Source organism: Girardinichthys multiradiatus, chromosome 21, assembly GCF_021462225.1.
Source record: "Girardinichthys multiradiatus isolate DD_20200921_A chromosome 21, DD_fGirMul_XY1, whole genome shotgun sequence".
NCBI classification, from domain to species: Eukaryota; Metazoa; Chordata; class Actinopteri; order Cyprinodontiformes; family Goodeidae; genus Girardinichthys; species Girardinichthys multiradiatus.
In genome coordinates, this window is record NC_061813.1 from 474388 (window position 1) to 494306 (window position 19919).

General features: G+C 42.0%; 1 protein-coding gene across 1 annotated transcript in view; it reads right to left on the bottom strand.

The window, feature by feature from the left end:
• reck (reversion-inducing-cysteine-rich protein with kazal motifs) overlaps positions 1-19919 on the bottom strand; it is a 166699-nt gene that overhangs the window by 7094 nt on the left and 139686 nt on the right. The window lies entirely within an intron of this gene.

Genomic DNA, 19919 nt, shown 5'->3' on the forward strand with positions numbered 1-19919 from the left:
TTGGCCGCCACTGTTTGGGATAACAGGCAAAGTTGAATTATCGTTGTACCCCATATTAACCTCAACATTCACTGCTAGTCGATTGATTTTCATGTTCAAAACAGCCAATTTCTGTAAAAGTTTGTCGAAGTCCTCTGTGGTGAAGGTAGGTATCTGGTGCTGATTAGCTGGTGTTGACTGAATTTCATCATCCAAGATGTCAAAGCAGGGTTTATTCAAAGGCTACTGACAGAATTTGGGAGTTTATGGATGGAATAACCTGCATTCAGTCCTGATCTGAACCTCTTTGAATGCTTGTAGGATTTAATTAGCGTCTGCATACTGTTCATGCCACAGAAAAGAAAAATCTGTTTAACTGCTTGCTTTACAAAAAAGAAACATGGCAGGGATTGTACTGAAGGTGGAATTGAGATTTTTTGTGAATTATTTAGCTAATTACATAAATAAATACTCCAAATTGTGTTTAGTACCTTGTTGTAGGTTTTTTTATATTCCGAATACAAGACAATTCCTCTAAATAAGACACAGGTTAATAAACATAACCCAAATTAATACACTTAGATCTATCTATAATGCACAGACAGAAGATAAAACAGTAAACATTAAGGTTTTTCAAAGCAACAGACAAAGTTTATAAAGCAGGAAAACTATTTTCTCTTTGAGTTTTGTCTGAACATCATTAATAGGAACCTCGTTGACATATAGTACAAACCGAATTAGAGTCATATGAAAACAGACAAAAAACAGCAAAAACTCCAGTTGGGACAAAAGTCTGTGACTTATAGAATAGGGTTTCTTATTGCTTTGATGTATGTGTAGTCAATAGTAGTTGGCGCTCCCATGTGTTGAGTATGAGCCCCTTGCTTTTTAATGAAAAGAGGTTATTGGCATTGTGAGGGACTGCTCAGCATTTTTCCTGGTTACAATCACTGATCCTGTATTATTTGATTTACAGGAGGGATTGTTGTGTTTGGCATCAGCTGGAGTGTTTGGGTGCTACTTTCAACCCCGGAAATTTGAATAAATCTTCACAAACTGATACAATTTCTGTGGATGTTTGTATTAAGGAAACAGTCACAAAGAAGCGAAAATAGTGCTTACAGTTAAACACAGCAGCTAACAGACCTTTAGTTAGTCAAAGTGAAATGCATGTCTAGCAAAGTTTCTTGGAGAGCTGTAGAAATTCTACATCAGACTTAGAAAGTTACTATGAAACGTAAACTATAGTTTTTATTCAGATCTGAGAAGACTAGGGCAGAAAAAGATGTCTGACCTAACAGAAAAGGTTTCAAGTACATGTGTCATGAGGCAGACTTCTCTACCCGTGTATCTCAAGAATCATGTACTGTCAGAATGGTCAGCAAGAGCAGCACAATAACTGATTACAACTCAAGTCTCATCTCATGTCACAGAAGGAAATGTATAAAGCACAAATGGCTTATGCTTTGCATGCCCAGTAAGTCAACAGTACACCACCCCCCCACCCTGGGCAATGATTGATAAATGGGATTCAGGGGAAGCCAGACGTTAGACACAACTCAGGTTACAAAATTCTAAGCTCAAGGCTTGTTGTTGGAACACTGACCTTATGCGTCAGCATCATTAGCATCAGAGGTCAGTTTAATCAGACACACAGCTTTATGAAGATGAACACTTTGCCACACAATCAGAGCATGACCAGGATTGGTCTTAACATGGGGAAGTTTATAGCACTACTAGTTTAATCTTCATGTTAGTTTTTCAATCAGATATTCTCATGATGTTCAATTTCCTGGGCCAGTAAGGCAGATAAACCCTTCACAACATCCAGCTCCAAAGGCAAAATGTGACTATAGTAGCTATGCAGCCCAATATTGCTTGCAAGCTACATTTGATTATTTCCCAGAGAAACATATAAGCTACAAAAATTATCCTTGTTGTCCTGGATTGTGTCCATGTCATATACAGTTGACAAACAGTATACTATTCAGCATGGTTATATATGGATCGTGTTTACTCACCAGAGTGGCAGAATTCCTTATAAATTTAATCCCCCTGAGTGTTATCCCAACACATGACAAAAGAGGTCCTCCTGGAGGTCAGGAACAAAAATATTGTGGCCTACTCTTGACATTCCAGACTTTATCCATCCAAACCCGAGATAGTAAGGTAGACTCAATATTGCTCTGGAGAGTATATTCCTACAAGATGTTTGAGATACTGGTTGATCACAACTAGAAGTGGCTCTTCTAATCCGTGATTCATATAGCAATTCCAATTGCTAGGCTTATGGATGGCCCTAATATCACTAGTGGTGAAATTAAATCACTCAGAATGTTTACCCTGCATGTCAGATCTCTAGTCAGCATGTTGGTGCAGCCGTGGTGTAATGGAAGAGTGGAATTGGACGGACTCACATGTGTCTCTTTTGCTGAGGAAGCTACCACGTGATCTTAGGTGAAGTTTTAGACACTTCATCTTTCCCCTGAGGACATCTATTCCCACACTTATGGATTTTGAAGACTGGTTTGAATATGAGCTCCAGGTACAGGAAGACCTAATTCCATAAGTCGAGATTTTAAAAGGGAACCAAGTCAGCTACAAAGGCCTAATTTCTTCAACTTGGTGCAGAAACCAAGTCCACGTTGGAGATAATGAGAAATTCAGCAACTGGTCATTATTCAAATAGGTTTTCCCCATTCTGGGATAACTGTGCAAACTTCAAGCTTCCAAATGCCACCCAGAAATGCCCATGGATTCAGAGTATCAACAGATGTTGACGCTTTGGTAGAGCTTACACATAAGCTGAATGTGATCTGAAGATGCCCTATAAGACTTGTAATAACAGACATCTTTACACTCAACATGGAATCTTTGAGAAGGTTTCAGCTAAATCTGAGAAAAGGAATAGAAAGCATGAGGAAGCCACATCATGTGCTGTCAACCAAGACTTGGTTTAGGTGAGCATACCTATCCAGCTAAAACCCTGCAGAATAAATTTAGGCACCTACAGTCCAACAGAATTTTAAGGACTCTCTCATAGTTTATTCACATCTCATATGAGGTATCCAAATGACTTCTATGAACATATGTAACGCTTCTAAAGAAGGATGTGCACCCTTAGTAGGTTGAAAAGGCCAACCTGAAATTCGAACATGATCAGCAAGGATTTGACCGCCTGTACCAGTAGACTAAAAGAGTAGAGATTAACAGCATACATTGCTATGCTACCCCTGTTACATGCAGCAGTGTCTGCATGTCACCTAGCTTAGGCAGTGACGGCGACGATGCCCTGGAAGCTGGCAGTGGTGCATACAAAGCCTTGGTGGTCGGCAGTCGCAGAAGTCTGGAGCTTGACCAGGGAACTGGTGAAACCCACGGAGGACCTTGTTTGGAGGTCGACCAGAGAACTTGAGAACCCTTGACCCAGAGACTGGGGGAACCCAAGGAGGAGCTCAGAAGACTGGAACTCAACAGACTGGTCTACCGGAACTGGATACCCCAGGGTGAACCTCGGGAAGTGGAACCCAGAATAGAGCTCAGAATGGACCACTGAATTTAGAAGCCAATGAGAAGCCAGGCAAGCCCACCTGGACCCCCTCGGTGGACAGCTCAGGATCAGGAGACAGAGGAGCCCACCTGGAAAACCCCATGTCAGGCACATGGGAACAGGAACATGAGGCGGTTCCACCTGGACACCCTCGTCAAAGAACTCTGGAACAGAGGGAGTTCATCCTCAAGGAAGTTCATCCTCGGACCCCTCAGAGAACTCGGAACCAGCAAAGTGAGGCTGGAATGGAGCTGAGGAAGGTTGAACAAGAGGTACAGATGGCGGTGAAGAAGAAGGGACCAGAAATGGTGATGATGAAGATGACAAAGCCAGAAATACAGATGATGGCGGAGCCAGGAGAGTAGATGGCGATGATGGGGATGATACTAGAATGTAGAGGCTACTGCCTGTTGTTGACTGCTGGGTCATGATGAATAGACAGCAGGAGGTGCTAGAGATGGCTGAGCTAAGAAATGCAGAGAAGAACAGGAATCTGGGGCTCTCGGGAAACTTAGAGCTTGCTCTAAGGCTCTGAGCAGCTCAATAAACAAACTGGACGGGGAAACCTTGGACAGCCTGGAGAGCTATGTGGACGAACTGCAATGGGCAAGCCACCAAAATCTCCAAAATTTCCACCCATGGTCACCAACATCAAAACGCACCCATTCAGAGTGCTCGGCCAGCAGCTCCACTACAGGTCCTTCTCAAAATATTAGCATATTGTGATAAAGTTCATTATTTTCCATAATGTCATGATGAAAATTTAACATTCATATATTTTAGATTCATTGCACACTAACTGAAATATTTCAGGTCTTTTATTGTCTTAATACGGATGATTTTGGCATGCAGCTCATGAAAACCCAAAATTCCTATCTCACAAAATTAGCATATTTCATCCGACCAATAAAAGAAAAGTGTTTTTAATACAAAAAAACGTCAACCTTCAAATAATCATGTACAGTTATGCAGTCAATACTTGGTCGGGAATCCTTTTGCAGAAATGACTGCTTCAATGCGGCGTGGCATGGAGGCAATCAGCCTGTGGCACTGCTGAGGTCTTATGGAGGCCCAGGATGCTTCGATAGCGGCCTTTAGCTCATCCAGAGTGTTGGGTCTTGAGTCTCTCAACGTTCTCTTCACAATATCCCACAGATTCTCTATGGGGTTCAGGTCAGGAGTGTTGTAAATATGAATCTGAGAATATTATTTAATATTAATATTTTACCAAATAATATTCCGGTCTGTTAAGGATTGTCCTGTGAATACCAGCCCCATTAAGGCGATGGTATTAGGACAGAATAGAAAGGTGTGAGACGAGCTCAGGCATTGTTGAACAGCATAAACTCTGCACACATATGGAATGAATTCACACAATTTCTTAAAATACAAGAATTTATTAACAAAAATAAGTCAACTCAAAGTCCAACATATTTCAATCAACAAACTCTTTACTTTGCTAAAACAATCCAACTAAACTACCAAGCAGAATTAAAGAATGATGACAACTAATGGACTATGTACAATATAAACAAGTTGATTAAAGATGATTAGAAATCATGACCCAAAAAGAGTGATGCAACATTACCATGCAATGCTTATGTTTGAGAACCACGGATTATCTTGAAGAATCTGGAAGTGAAGTTAAGTTAGTTTTGGAACTAACTTAGAAAATAATCAGCAACCTTTAGACAACCCTTCACAATGCAAGATCAGATTAAATATTATTTTAATAAAATAATGTTTTAAATAATGATCTGCTGAATAAAGCCCACCTCCTGGATGACTAATTCTCAACGGTGTCTAATTAGCTGCCTTCATTTATTAAAACAATATTTGAAGAAATATTATTGAGTATTTTGGAAAAGAGCCAAATCTTTCTGGAGAAATGGGGTTTAATGGTGTTTACTTAGTTATCAACTTTAGTAAATGATGTTCGGGGACGATTATTCACTAGCTTGAAAACTAACAACCTTTCTGTTGACTAGCCTTAATGCTAGCACACGTGTATTTACCGGCTGGCCGTTGGGCTAACAAAGAAGCTAGCTAAAGTGCTAAGCTAGAGATAGCTTAGCGCCAGAATCAACACATACCTTTAAAATACCAGGGTTAAAATGCATAAGCGCTGACGGCGCGTTATGAGCAATGTTCTGGTTAAAACCACCCTTTAAATAAAGTTTATCTTAGCTTTAAAACATACAAAGAACCCGAACCGGCCTCGGTGCTACAGGTAGCATGCTAGCACCAAGATAGCCGAGTTCCACAAAACAAACTTCATAACATGAAAACGTTTAGATCATTTCATCCTAAACCAATCTGTTAATCTGCCCAAACCCCAACCTCTGAAGCTGTTGAGGGAATGTCATCCCAAGGCGAAGTTTGAAGAAGATATCCGTCGTGAACAAAGAGTTAGCTTCCCGCTAACTTCCTCAGTTTCTCCCGATCAGAAGGTGACCAGCTGTTCGTTACCGTAAACACGGTTGCGGCCGTCGTCTTTCCTCCAGACTCGGCTTGTCGAAACAGCTTCTCTCGGAACACCGTTTGCTTCTGTGGGGCCTCGAAGAGAAAATGTAAGCAACTCTTACACCTTAATTTCTCCGTTCATGAATGAAAATACCGGATACACAGACAGTATTTCATTCTACTTAACTTTTGCAAATGATCGGTCCTTGGATCCAGTTGAATTTATGTCCTTTTGCCAGCAAAAGACATTCAGCGCGCTGTGTTCCCTCCTGACCCGATGGTCATCGGTGTGGAAGAGGGAGACTTGTGGAAAAGTGGGGCTTTTATTTGGGTATTGGCGCCACAGGAAGTCCGCAGTTACCCCATTTCCTGGCTGTGCTGGAAGAAGGTTAATGCACTTTATTTTGAAAGGTTCCAGGAAAGTATGTACCGGAGTTTTAGTGTGGAACACCCATGGCTGTGTGGTCCCAACAGGAGAGTTGGCAGGCCAATTGAGCACAGTGATACCATGGTCAGTAAACCATTTACCAGTGGTTTTGGCACTGTGAGCAGGTGCCAGGTCGTGCTGAAAAATGAAATCTTCATCTCCATAAAGCTTTTCAGCAGATGGAAGCATGAAGTGCTCCAAAATCTCCTGATAGATAGCTGCATTGACCCTGCCCTTGATAAAACACAGTGGACCAACACCAGCAGCTGACACGGCACCCCAGACCATCACTGACTGTGGGTACTTGACACTGGACTTCTGGCATTTTGGCATTTCCTTCTCCCCAGTCTTCCTCCAGACTCTGGCACCTTGATTTCCGAATGACATGCAGAATTTGCTTTCATCCAAAAAAAAGTACTTTGGACCACTGAGCAACAGTCCAGTGCTGCTTCTCTGTAGCCCAGGTCAGGCGCTTCTGCCGCTGTTTCTGGTTCAAAAGTGGCTTGACCTGGGGAATGCGGCACCTGTAGCCCATTTCCTGCACACGCCTGTGCACGGTGGCTCTGGATGTTTCTACTCCAGACTCAGTCCACTGCTTCCGCAGGTCCCCCAAGGTCTGGAATCGGCCCTTCTCCACAATCTTCCTCAAGGTCCGGTCACCTCTTCTCGTTGTGCAGCGTTTTCTGCCACACTTTTTCCTTCCCACAGACTTCCCACTGAGGTGCCTTGATACAGCACTCTGGGAACAGCCTATTCGTTCAGAAATTTCTTTCTGTGTCTTACCCTCTTGCTTGAGGGTGTCAATAGTGGCCTTCTGGACAGCAGTCAGGTCGGCAGTCTTACCCATGATTGGGGTTTTGAGTGATGAACCAGGCTGGGAGTTTTAAAGGCCTCAGGAATCTTTTGCAGGTGTTTAGAGTTAACTCGTTGATTCAGATGATTAGGTTCATAGCTCGTTTAGAGACCCTTTTAATGATATGCTAATTTTGTGAGATAGGAATTTTGGGTTTTCATGAGCTGTATGCCAAAATCATCCGTATTAAGACAATAAAAGACCTGAAATATTTCAGTTAGTGTGCAATGAATCTAAAATATATGAATGTTAAATTTTCATCATGACATTATGGAAAATAATTAACTTTATCACAATATGCTAATATTTTGAGAAGGACCTGTATATCTCCAGAGAAAAGCTACGCTGATGTCCTGGACTCTATCGACAAGAAGCTAACCAGACTGGATGCTTGTCTGGCACTGGTGGATATTCAAGGAATTCCAAGTTCTGAGGGAGTCTTCAGGGTTCAGCTAGGAAAAACTAGCTCGCTCACAGCTGAGAACCAAACGCTGAGGGATAGCGTGAAAACACTTACCGATGATATGACGCAGCTGTCTGGAGAAAATAAAAAAATGAAGGAGAACATCCTAGATATACAGGTTCAGAGCATGCGGGACAACCTTGTTTTCTCAGGCATCCCAGAATGGACAGAGGAAGACGCTGAATCCATGGTCCGTGAATTTCTTCAACATCAGCTGAAACTCCTAAGTGACAAGGTAAAAAACCTCACATCGTGTTCACCGGCTCAGAGGTAAGAAGCCAGATCACAACTGACCTCTGCCAATTGTAGCCAAATTCGAGCACTACAAGCAAAGAGAGCAGGTCAGAAGTTGGGGCAGAGAGCTCCAGGGAACGAATTTCAGCCTTAATGACCAGTTTCCAAAGGAGATCCCCGATCGGAGGCGAGTTTTATTCCCAATCAGGAAGAAATATATCACTGAAGGCAACAGAGCTACTGTGGCTGTAGATAAACTTTATGTCAATGGTCAGTTGTTCAGGGACCAGGATATCACTCCGTGGCTTTATTAGGGCAACAGCAAGTTAGCCTAAAACATGTAACACTGGTTAGATAAGAGGTTAGATAATGGGCAGTTATAATCTAACGTAAAGCACAGCTCAGCATAATGTTTACATTGTTAGATGTGGGCAGGGCCAAGGCTGGGTTTTTTGGGTATCCATTTCCTTTTTTCTCCTCTCATTCTGTCTGTTACCACACCTCTCTGTCACTCTTGTTTCTTTCTGTCACACATAAACATGCGCACTCGCACACATCCACAAACACACACACAAATATTTCTTAACATAACCATATAACTCTCACCCCCTCCCACCCCAGCACCTTCTTAATTTTCTGTCTTTTTCTCTGCTATATCTTTGCTTCTGGACTTTACATCAGGCAACCCCAAGCACTGACTATGATTTCACTTGGTCTATCTGTTTCTATAGTGACATGCGCTGTCCAACTTTAGTTACACGTGCACAACTATGGGTACACAAAGGCATGTCACATGAAATGTGCATGGAGCGTATTTTGTGTGTTTTTATGTTTTTCAAGCCACAGTACTGTGGTCTTGGGCCACAATTATGTGGTCTCATTCAGCGGCGAGGAGTTTTCCTCTTTTATAATAATTGGCTCATATTTTCCACCGCATGGCTGCACTTCTGCTGCTGAAAAACATCTTGCTGAGCTGATTACAGACCTGGAGAAAAAATACATGGACTCTTTCATCATAATACTGGGAGATTTTAACAGAGCAAACCTCTCCAATGAACTCCCCAAATACAGACAGCATATTAAGTGTCCCACCAGAGACAAAAACACAGTGGACCATTGTTACACAGCTTTAAAGGACTCATATCATGCTGTTACCAGGGCTGCTCTGGGTTTTTCGGATCATTATCTAATCCACCTCATCCCAACCTACAGACAGAGACTAAGAGCTTCCAAACCCAAGGTTCACACTGTTAAGAAGTGGACTGAGGAATCAAAGCAGATGCTACAGGCCTGCTTTGAATGCACAGACTGGACTGTTTTTGAAACTTCAGCCACTGACTTAAACCAACTAACTGATGTGGTGACATCATACATCAGTTTCTGTGAGGACATGTGTGTGCAGACCAAGACCTTCTGTGCCTTTGGGAACAACAAGCCATGGTTTACTCCACACCTCAGGAATCTGCGCGAGGACAAGGAAGAATCAGCAGTGGAGATTGGGCGCGGTACAGGCAGGCCAGGAACAAACTAACAAAGGAGATCAAAGCAGCCAAGAGAAGCTACAGTGAGAAGCTTAAAAACAGCCTTTCTACTGGTGAGACTTCAGCTGTATGGACTGGTCTGAGAAACCTGACTGCCTACAAGAGCCCCTCCACCCATCCTGAACAGAGTCGTCTCCTGGCCAACCGTCTGAATGGCTTCTACTGCAGACATGACAAGAAGCTGTTCACACCTCAAACCATCTCCTCCACATCCCATTCAGGAACAAGTTCTTCCCACAAAGCTACCAACCCCCTACCTTCAGATCCTCTACCTGCACTAAAGATCTCCGAGGAAGATGTAAACAGGCTCTTTCAGCGCATGAAAACAAAGAAAGCTGGAGGACCTGATAAAGTCTCCCCATCATGCCTGAAAGCCTGTGCAAATCAACTTGCCCCGATCTTCACCCGGATCTTCAACAAGTCACTGGAGACGTGTGAGGTCCCCTCCTGCCTCAAACGGTCCACCATCATTCCGGTTCCCAAGAAACCCTCCATCCTAGGATTAAATGACTACAGCCCTGTGGCCCTGACGTCTGTGGTCATGAAATCCTTTGAGCGGCTAGTGGTGAACCCATGTTGTGGAGAGTGTGATCTCTTCTCCATCATCTGCTGGGGTATCAGCATCAAAGCCAGGGACTTAAAAAAGATCAACAAGCAGAGAAAGAAGGCTGGCTCTGTTTTGGGTACTCCTCTGGAACCTCTGGAGGTCATTGTACAAAGAAGGATTCTTTGTGAAATAAAGAACATTATGGAGAACTCTGAGCAGAAATTGTCATGCAACAACAGTGTCTTCAGTCAGAGGCTTCTTCAGATCTGCTGTACTATTGAATGCTACATGAGATCCCTCCTGCCCATCTCCATCTACAACAACTATTCATGAAACTCATTTCAAAAAACACTGATATATTGTGCAGGACTGTAAAGACGTTCTTTGCGTGTGTGATCATGTGTGACTCAGCACATCAAACTGTTCTTTTCTAACTGATCTTTTGCTTAAGCTGCAAATAATACTGGAATCATGAAGGTCTGAGCTGCATATGACAGATAAAAAGTCATGACTGTTAAATAGAATTTTTTTGCAGAAAGTGCAGACAAAAACACAGCAGTAATAGTAACATTATACATGGTACTGTCTGTAGAGAGGACCTTGTTAGCTGAACCAGAGGCACCAATTACAGAATTCCTCATCAGAAGCAGATCAGTAGTTTTAAGCAAAAAGGTGCAGGAGATGTGAAACACTGTATTTACGAAGCCACTGAGATTTCATAGCAGGCTGGAGGATCAGCAGTACATTTTTCACTGAAAATAAGAAGATATTTTTTTGTTTCACTTATCAGTTAAAGATAATTAGCATGCCGAATTTTAAACCGGTGGTTCGCACATTGATTGATGTGAACCTTGACTCATGCAAAACTGTCAGCCATTTTTACATTTCCTGACCACCTGATTTGTAGATTTTAAAGGACCTTTTAGAGGCACTGATGCATTCAGTGTCAGCATGTTGTTCTCTCTCTTGTTTTTCCTTTTTATATTATAGAAAATGCTCAAAAACAGGCTGGTTCGGGTCCTATCAGCCCTCTAGTTCCTTGGTCAGAACCATTAGAAATGTTTCAATTTGCGACTCACATTGAAATCTAAATGGAGTCTGGTGCTGTTAGCCTGTAAGAGATGCCGATTAGAAGAGTTATCTCTGATTTCCTTGTAGTACCTAGAGCTATGTGTATGATATGCTATATTTGGGTTTCAATAAGAAGATGTGGACTCTTCTACACTGGGCAGGAAGAACCACACTGCCAGTCACTAATGTTAGCAAGTGAAACGCTCTGTTTATACATTTATTACACCTCCTTCAGAAATACTGCTGCTATGTGGTCACTGTGTTTGTCAATATGTTCATGCGGACAAAAAGAGCTGGGACCAAGAAAGGACAAAAAAAAAGATGAAAACAGCAACATCTGTGTTATTGTACTGCATTTCCATAAATATATCACAACCTCCAGTGGAAATTTTTTTTTTTCCCTGCTTAAACACAACCAAAGAAATTAGTTTTTAGATGAAGATCTCCATTTTTTAGCTTTTAAAGCTGTTGCCCACATTCTATGTTGTCAAGAAAGGTATTTCAGGTTAGACTGCCCTGATTGAAAGGAAAACATTCTTTTGTTGAGAATGCCAATGCAATCGATAGGATCTTAAACAGTGGAAGTGATGTTTGAAAGTTTGTTGGCTCGTACCTGTTTAGATCTACAATGTCTGCATCAAATCCAAACAGCGCTGTCTTGCTGCCGAATTGAGCCCGATCATAACTCAATGCGGATCATTGTAATGACATAAATATGCTTTGTATATTTTGATTAGAAGGACTGCCACCACACACACTATGTGAAGCACTTTAAACCTTTACAACCATTCAGGGTGTCACATAAAAAATAATAAATGACCTTGAAGCCGCCATGAAGGTTTGTTCCCAGCACGATTAGAATTATTATAGCATACAGTAATCATGAGCTGAGGAGGCCAATAAGCCATTGCATCAGAGAGATAATTTTGCGCATCACAAATAGGTTGCAATGAAAATGATCTCTATTCACAAAGGTATATTCATTTACAGCTGGTGCCCTTATGAGTATGAGTGCAGTCACAGCACTGATTACATTCTGAAATCTGTGTATTTAGGTGAGTTTTAGTTCTCTGTAGTTTGTTGTTATCGATTGAAAAAGTTTGCATGGATTGCCACACACTTTCACCGAACTTAAATTTTTGTACATGCCGAGCTGTGCGTGAAACATTGCGCCGCAAGGTTTTTGTGCGTCCACACTCTTCGTTCATGAGGCCCCAGATCATTTTCCTACTTTACCTTTATGTAAAGATATTAAAGTTAGTCTTCACTTTGCAACCTCCAAACAACACCAAAACCCTATTCCACAGTTTAAGAGTCCACACTGCATGTGATCTTCTCTCATTTAAAACCTACAAAACTTGTAGTAATTAAATTTGAACTTGATAATTCTACAGTGAGCAGAGCACTTGTAAAATGAACTTAGAGATAGATTAAACCGTTTTTCCTGTGAGTGACAACAGAAAATTAGGCATTAGGACAACAAGCATAGACAAACATGGTCTGAATGTTCTGAAATGTTTCCTATAACAGTTTGAAATTTGTAAAAAGTGTTAATGTCTTGTGTCATTCTTGTCAACCCAGTCGTGTGTATTGTCTCATCGTATAAGGTAGATGTATGCAAGAATCTCAGGTGGGGCTTTTAATGATTTATTTGAACTATTCTTCTTCAATGGTGGAATGGTTACAATGCATATTATCTTCAGTCATAAAAAAAGAACCATTGGGTGCATCCCAACAGGATCAAATGTACGCTACATTGCCAAATGTATTTGGCTGTCTACTTTTACATGCATTTGTTTTTTTACCTATTTTTTTAAACTGACTGTGTTCAGACAGTAAAATTTGAGACAGATAATCTGTGTAAAAAAAAAATCACGCTCCTCTGGTTCTTCCAAGTGGTTCTAATGCCATTTGCAGAAATACACTGCTCATGAGTGTCAAGACATTCCTCCTGACTCTCATTGGTTGTTTCTAACCAGAACCAGTGCATTTCAGCAAATAGCAGTAGAACCACTTAGATGAGCCAGAGGTGCATGATTTTTTGCACAGATTATGTATGTCTGGACATAGAGCGAGTTTTAACAAATATGTAAAAAATATATATATACAAAAAAACTTACTGCAGCTTTAATGTAAAAAGGTCCAATTTGTTAATGGACCCACTGTTGCCAGCAGTAACAACTTCATAGTTCATAGTTAGATGAGAAAACCAGAACTGCAGCCTCCACTCTAATTCATTCCAAAAGTGTTCAAGAAGGTTGAGGGCAGGACTCTTTGTAGGCCACTCAAGTTTCTCCACACCAAATGTCATACACCTGCAGCCATGGAAGTGTTTAAAACACTGGAATTTATTGAGTTGGTGGTGTGACCCAATACCTTTAGCAAAACAATGTGTGTGTGCATATATCTGATTCCCTTAATAAGTGATGCTGAAGGTTCTAGAATGTCTTGTAACTTAGTAAAGCCAAGGTCTATGACATTATAATCATGACTGAGCACAGCAGGACTCTTTGGCAGGATTCACTGCATTGATCTATACCAGGAACAATGAAAAAGCCCAAAGAGCTTAGTGAAGACCGAAGGAGAATAGCAGATGTACACACAGGTTAGGAATGTCTGTTTTAAACAACTGCAGGTTCAAATATTATTACATCAAAAAATTGTGTGCATGTACAAGTTATAACATTTGTTTTCATTGACTATAGAAAATGGATTACTTTCAACATTTTTTTTAATTAAAATGTCAATTAAAAAAAGATAGATCTTTTTTTATATATCATCTTTGTATATTATTTGATGACCTTTGAAGAGTTGCCAGACCCTTTTTCATCTGCCATGGGTATTAATAATTCTGAGCTTAACTCAATGTATACAATTTTTACCGGTTTTAAATTAAAGAAAATCCACAACAAACTAAAACTTTAGCACCAAGTTGTTGTTTTTGTTGTCAAACAACTAAGATTCCTGGAAAGTGCAAGAAACATAGCATCTTCAATGCTGCTGCACAACTACTGACAATCTGACACAAAATGGAAATGTTGACTCCATTTTTAAGAGAGCTAAAATGGAGTTACAAGCCCCCAGTTGACCTACAGCCATCAGACACAAACAACACAACTCCCTGTAGAAACATGAATGTTTCTCAGCTGGACAAAATACCTCCATATGACATCTTTCTACAGTGAAGAGAACTATTCCTGATAACTTTACTTCAAAAAATCTGAACTAACCCTGTAGGGTTTTTCTGTGTAAAGAGACCTTTATGGGATGCTTTACAAATGATAATAGACGGGTTGGACAATGAAACTGAAACACCTGTCATTTTAGTGTGGGAGGTTTCATGGCTAAATTGGACCAGCCTGGTAGCCAGTCTTCATTGATTCCACATTGCACCAGTAAGAGCAGAGTGTGAAGGTTCAATTAGCAGGGTAAGAGCACAGTTTTGCTCAAAATATTGAAATGCACACAACATTATGGGTGACATACCAGAGTTCAAAAGAGGACAAATTGTTGGTGCACGTCTTGCTGGCGCATCTGTGACCAAGACAGCAAGTCTTTGTGATGTATCAAGAGCCACGGTATCCAGGGTAATGTCAGCATACCACCAAGAAGGACGAACCACATCCAACAGAATTAACTGTGGATGCAAGAGGAAGCTGTCTGAAAGGGATGTTCAGGTGCTAACCCAGATTGTATCCAAAAAACATAAAACCACAGCTGCCCAAATCACGGCAGAATTAAATGTGCACCTCAACTCTCCTGTTTCCACCAGAACTGTCCGTCAGGAGCTCCACAGGGTCAATATACACGGCCGGGCTGCTATAGCCAAACCATTGGTCACTCATGCCAATGCCAAACGTCGGTTTCAATGGTGCAAGGAGAGCAAATCTTGGGCTGTGGACAATGTGAAACATGTATTGTTCTCTGATGAGTCCACCTTTACTGTTTTTCCCACATCCGGGAGAGTTACGGTGTGGAGAAGCCCCAAAGAAGCGTACCACCCAGACTATTGCATGCCCAGAGTGAAGCATGGGGGTGGATCAGTGATGGTTTGGGCTACCATATCATGGCATTCCCTTGGCCCAATACTTGTGCTAGATGGGCGCGTCACTGCCAAGGACTACCGAACCATTCTTGAGGACCATGTGCATCCAATGGTTCAAACATTGTATCCTGAAGGCGGTGCCGTGTATCAGGATGACAATGCACCAATACACACAGCAAGACTGGTGAAAGATTGGTTTGATGAACATGAAAGTGAAGTTGAACATCTCCCATGGCCTGCACAGTCACCAGATCTAAATATTATTGAGCCACTTTGGGGTGTTTTGGAGGAGCGAGTCAGGAAACGTTTTCCTCCACCAGTATCATGTAGTGACCTGGTCACTATCCTGCAAGAAGAATGGCTTAAAATCCCTCTGACCACTGTGCAGGACTTGTATATGTCATTCCCAAGATGAATTGACGCTGTATTGGCTGCAAAAGGAGGCCCTACACCATACTAATAAATTATTATGGTCTAAAACCAGGTGTTTCAGCTTCATTGTCCAACCCCTGTAGTTTTCTATAGTGACAGCACATTTTTTTTAAATTTGCCATTTTAACACTGAAACAACTGGATTCACAAATTTAAATGAACAACATTCTGAGCTTATAAATGATTTCTAAATTAGTCCTAAGAGGCCTTTTCACTTGGAATCTAACACATCCAGAGAGGCCTGCTAGTTTTCCACAGTGTTATGCAAAGTAGATTTTGTAGAATTTAAATGTGGGTAGTGCTGCAGTCACAGGCTTTTTAATAACTGCAGAGCACACATTTACGGAGCAAACGACCAAATATTTGAATGAAAATAGAAAATTGCAGTCTCCCTAAAGCTGAAAACAGCAGTATGCCATTATTGGTTGTCAGCAAATGCCACTAAATGTGAAATTATTATTGTAGTGAGAAAACAGAATTTTTTTCTCTCCCTTAGTGTTCAAAAGCATTGTACAGAGCAATTCCACCTTTGTTCCTAGGAGAAACGCAGGAGTAGTATCTGTCTGAGAACACAAGAAAATGTCTTCTGGAAAGAATTTTACTCCAACACAAAGGAAGCAAACGTTTTGTGATTAATTATGAATAAAACTTCAACACAGGGTCACAGGTATTTTTGTGATATCATGAAAATGAGCTGTGGTTTGAAAATCTTTAACCTCGACTTTAACAGTCACGCAAGCAATCCTCAGTCGTGACGAGCACAAAATGGTTGTGAAAAGGAAAAACTGTGAAAAGACAAAGAAGACGTGTCCTCCGCCCCTCAGTCCTCAGTCTCAGCAGCAATCATAGTGATCATGAATATTTATGCTGCTAAACAGAGTTGTGTTGGTAAGGTGTTTGTGCTCCTGAAGTTGGAGTCATTGTGAAGAAACAAATGAGCCTTAAAAATATAAATCACAAGTTGCTAGGTAAACGCTGCTTCCACAAGATCTATTTGTTTGGAAAGAGAAAGGCAGCAAGGTGTTGTCTGTCCAAAACTGCATCAAAGACAGTTACAATGTTTTGGACCAGCTAGGGAACATGCACCAGTATCCAAGAGGCCTCTTCATAAAACCCCCTTTCAGAACTAGGTTGGTCCTGTGTGGATGTCTGTGGAAAGCAACCAAATTAGTGCATCACTTCTTCACTATCCCATACTTGCACACAGTTTCCCGTCCAGTCTGGTTATGATAAAAAGGAGGAACTGCTTAATGTATCCACACACCAGCGCAAACACATAAACACATACATGACAGTCCCACCTACACAAATCTTGCTGATACACTGGTTGCAATAGCTGATTTTGAACTATTCTTCCCATAGTTATTACTTTGCACATGTTAACGTCTGCATAAAATAATTCACATGTGTCAGATATTTACATGCAGTGCATAAAAATGCAATTCCTTTTCTCAGGAGTTTACAGACAATAAGGTGAGCATGCTTTTAAACAATTTGGGAAAGCCTACATGGTAAGACAAAGCAAGGCTAGATTATTTATACAGCATCGCTCATATAAACGCCAAAGTGCTTTACAAGACATACAAGAAAATACAAAAAGAAAATAAAGCATAATGTAAAAGAAACATATCTTAAAATACAGATATTATTAACATAGAGACTAAATGTTGCCTCGCCTTGTTTAGTTCTGGTCCTGATCAAGCAGGTCTGTGAAGACCTGGGGGATCTTCATGTTGAAGAACATTTAGTGCTTCATAAACTAACTGCAGACTTTTAAAACCTGTTCTTTGACAAACAGGTAAACACTGCAGTATATTAAGAACTGGTGGGATGTAATCCAGGTTCCTGGTGTTGGTTAGGCAGCATCATTTGGTTGTGCTGCAGCTGATTCATTTTTTGAAGAATCACCAGGCCCGTCTGACCTAACAAAATCACTCAGAAACTCTGTATCAGAACCAATTATTGTTGAATATTTTTGCAGCTCCACCCTCTTCCTAAAGCCAGTACAACCAGTGCAGCTAACCAGACTCCTCCTGAAATTCCACGTTTCTGAATCCCACCTCACCCCCTCCTAAGATGGGCTCCTGTGAGATCGGAAAGTGTGGTGGTTTTCTCTTGCAGTGCTTGTTGGTTTTATGATGCTCCACCAGTTGTTAGTAGATGACAACTCTAAGATTACATATATCACGGGACTACTGAGGGGAAACGCTTTAAGATGGGCTGAAGCTAAAGTCAAATTTGTGGAACATTAAAACGGGAAATAAGTCTGCTGCAGAATTACCCATGGACTTGCATATTCTAGCGGCATCCTCAGGATGGAACCAGCCGTCTCTTAATGAATGTTAAGAAACATTATTAACATGTCTCCTTCTTCCACCAAGTTTTTCTCCCCTCCTGTCCATGTTAGTCAAACCTCTGATGAATCCATGCTGATTTGACGCATTAGATAGACTTCAGAGGACAGATAGTGGCACTTTGAGGATAAAGAATGTCCCTATGGTGGCAAAGTAGGACGTAACGTGCTTCAGCCAGAAGGTAGAATCCATCAGTAGATAAAGAGGAACCACTGTATAATGCAGAATGTTGTGAATTTCATCTAGCAACAGTGCTTTCCCCCCTAAAATCAAGCAGAAACAAACATTCACAGTGAAAATTAGACCCTGGCCTCTGCTGCTCCTTGTTGTCTAATTTGATGTGACTCGCTCTGTCTTTCAGAAATAAATTTCAAGCGTACATATGTAAAACATGGAATTTGAAAAAATAAAAGTGAAAAACAATTGAGAAAAAAAAATTCCATATGATGGTATGATGGGAAGATGAATGGACCTAAATACAGAAGAATCCTGAATGAAAGACTTGGGAGTGTGGCAGGGCTTCACCTTCTGGTAGGACAAAAACTCAACATACAGCTAGAGCTGCAACAGGACTGTGTTTTTCTTTAGCATGTCATTATGCTGCATACTCCTCACAACTCCACACTCAAACACAGTCTTACTTTACAGGGAAGTGATTCAATAAAAGGCATTTTTTCCGGGTTCCTCTTTAAATAAACAGTGTCATACATTGACAAGCACCGAGGCACTGTGTCAAAGTTTATCCTTCATGTTTTCAACATAACCTTAAAGGTACAAGTTAAAAACAGCTTTAGATGTCGGCAGAGGGTCTGTTCGTTTAAGCAAATCACAGGATAGACATAAACAGAACACACACACACACACACACACACACACACACACACACACACACACACACACACACACACACACACACACACAGGGATGCTGATGTCTAATACAGTAAAATTGAAACCAAAACCAGACAGATGTGGAAGAAAACTAAAAACCATCATATAAATGGTAAAGCTGAAGAAGGAGTCCTATCGGCTGTGGTTGGCTTATGGGACTCCTGAGGCGGCTGACTGGTACCGTGAGGCCAAGCGTGCCACGGCCCGGGCGGTGGCTGAGGCAAAGACTCGGGCCTGGAGTTCGGTGAGGCCATGGAGAAGGACTACCGGTTGGCCACGAAGCGATTCTGGCAAACCGTCCGGCGCCTCAGGAGGGGGAAGCAGTGCTTCGCCAACACTGTTTATAGTGGGGGCGGGAGACTGCTGACCTCGACTGAGGACATTATCGGGCGGTGGAAGGAGTACTTCGAGGATCTCCTCAATCCTGCCATCACACATTCCGTGGTGGAAACAGAGGCTGGGGACTCGGGGTTGGACTCTTTCATCACCCAGGCTGACGTCACCGAGGTGGTTAAAAAGCTCCGCGGTGGCAAGGCTTCGGGGGGTGGATGAGATCCGCCCTGAGTACCTCAAATCTCTGGATGTTGTAGAGCTGTCATGGTTGACATGCCTCTTCAACATTGCGTGGCGGTCGGGGACAGTGCCTCTGGACTGGCAGACTGGGGTGGTGGTCCCCCTACATAAGAAGGGTGACCGGAGGGTGTGTTCCAACTACAGGGGGATCACACACCTCAGTCTCCCTGGTAAGGCCTACGCCAGGGTAGTGGAGAGGAGAGTCCGACCGATAGTCAAACCTCGGCTTCAGGAGGAGCAGTGTGGTTTTCGTCCCGGCCGTGGAACACTGGACCAGCTCTATACCCTCTACAGGGTACTCGAGGGTTCATGGGAGTTTGCCCAACCGGTCCACATGTGTTTTGTGGACCTGGAGAAGGCATTCGACTGTGTCCCTCGTGATGCCCTGTGGGGGGTGCTCCAGGAGTATGGAATCGGGGTCCCTTTATTGGGGGCCATCCGGTCCATGTACAAGTGGAGCAGGAGTTTGGTCCGCATTGCCGGCACTAAGTCGGACC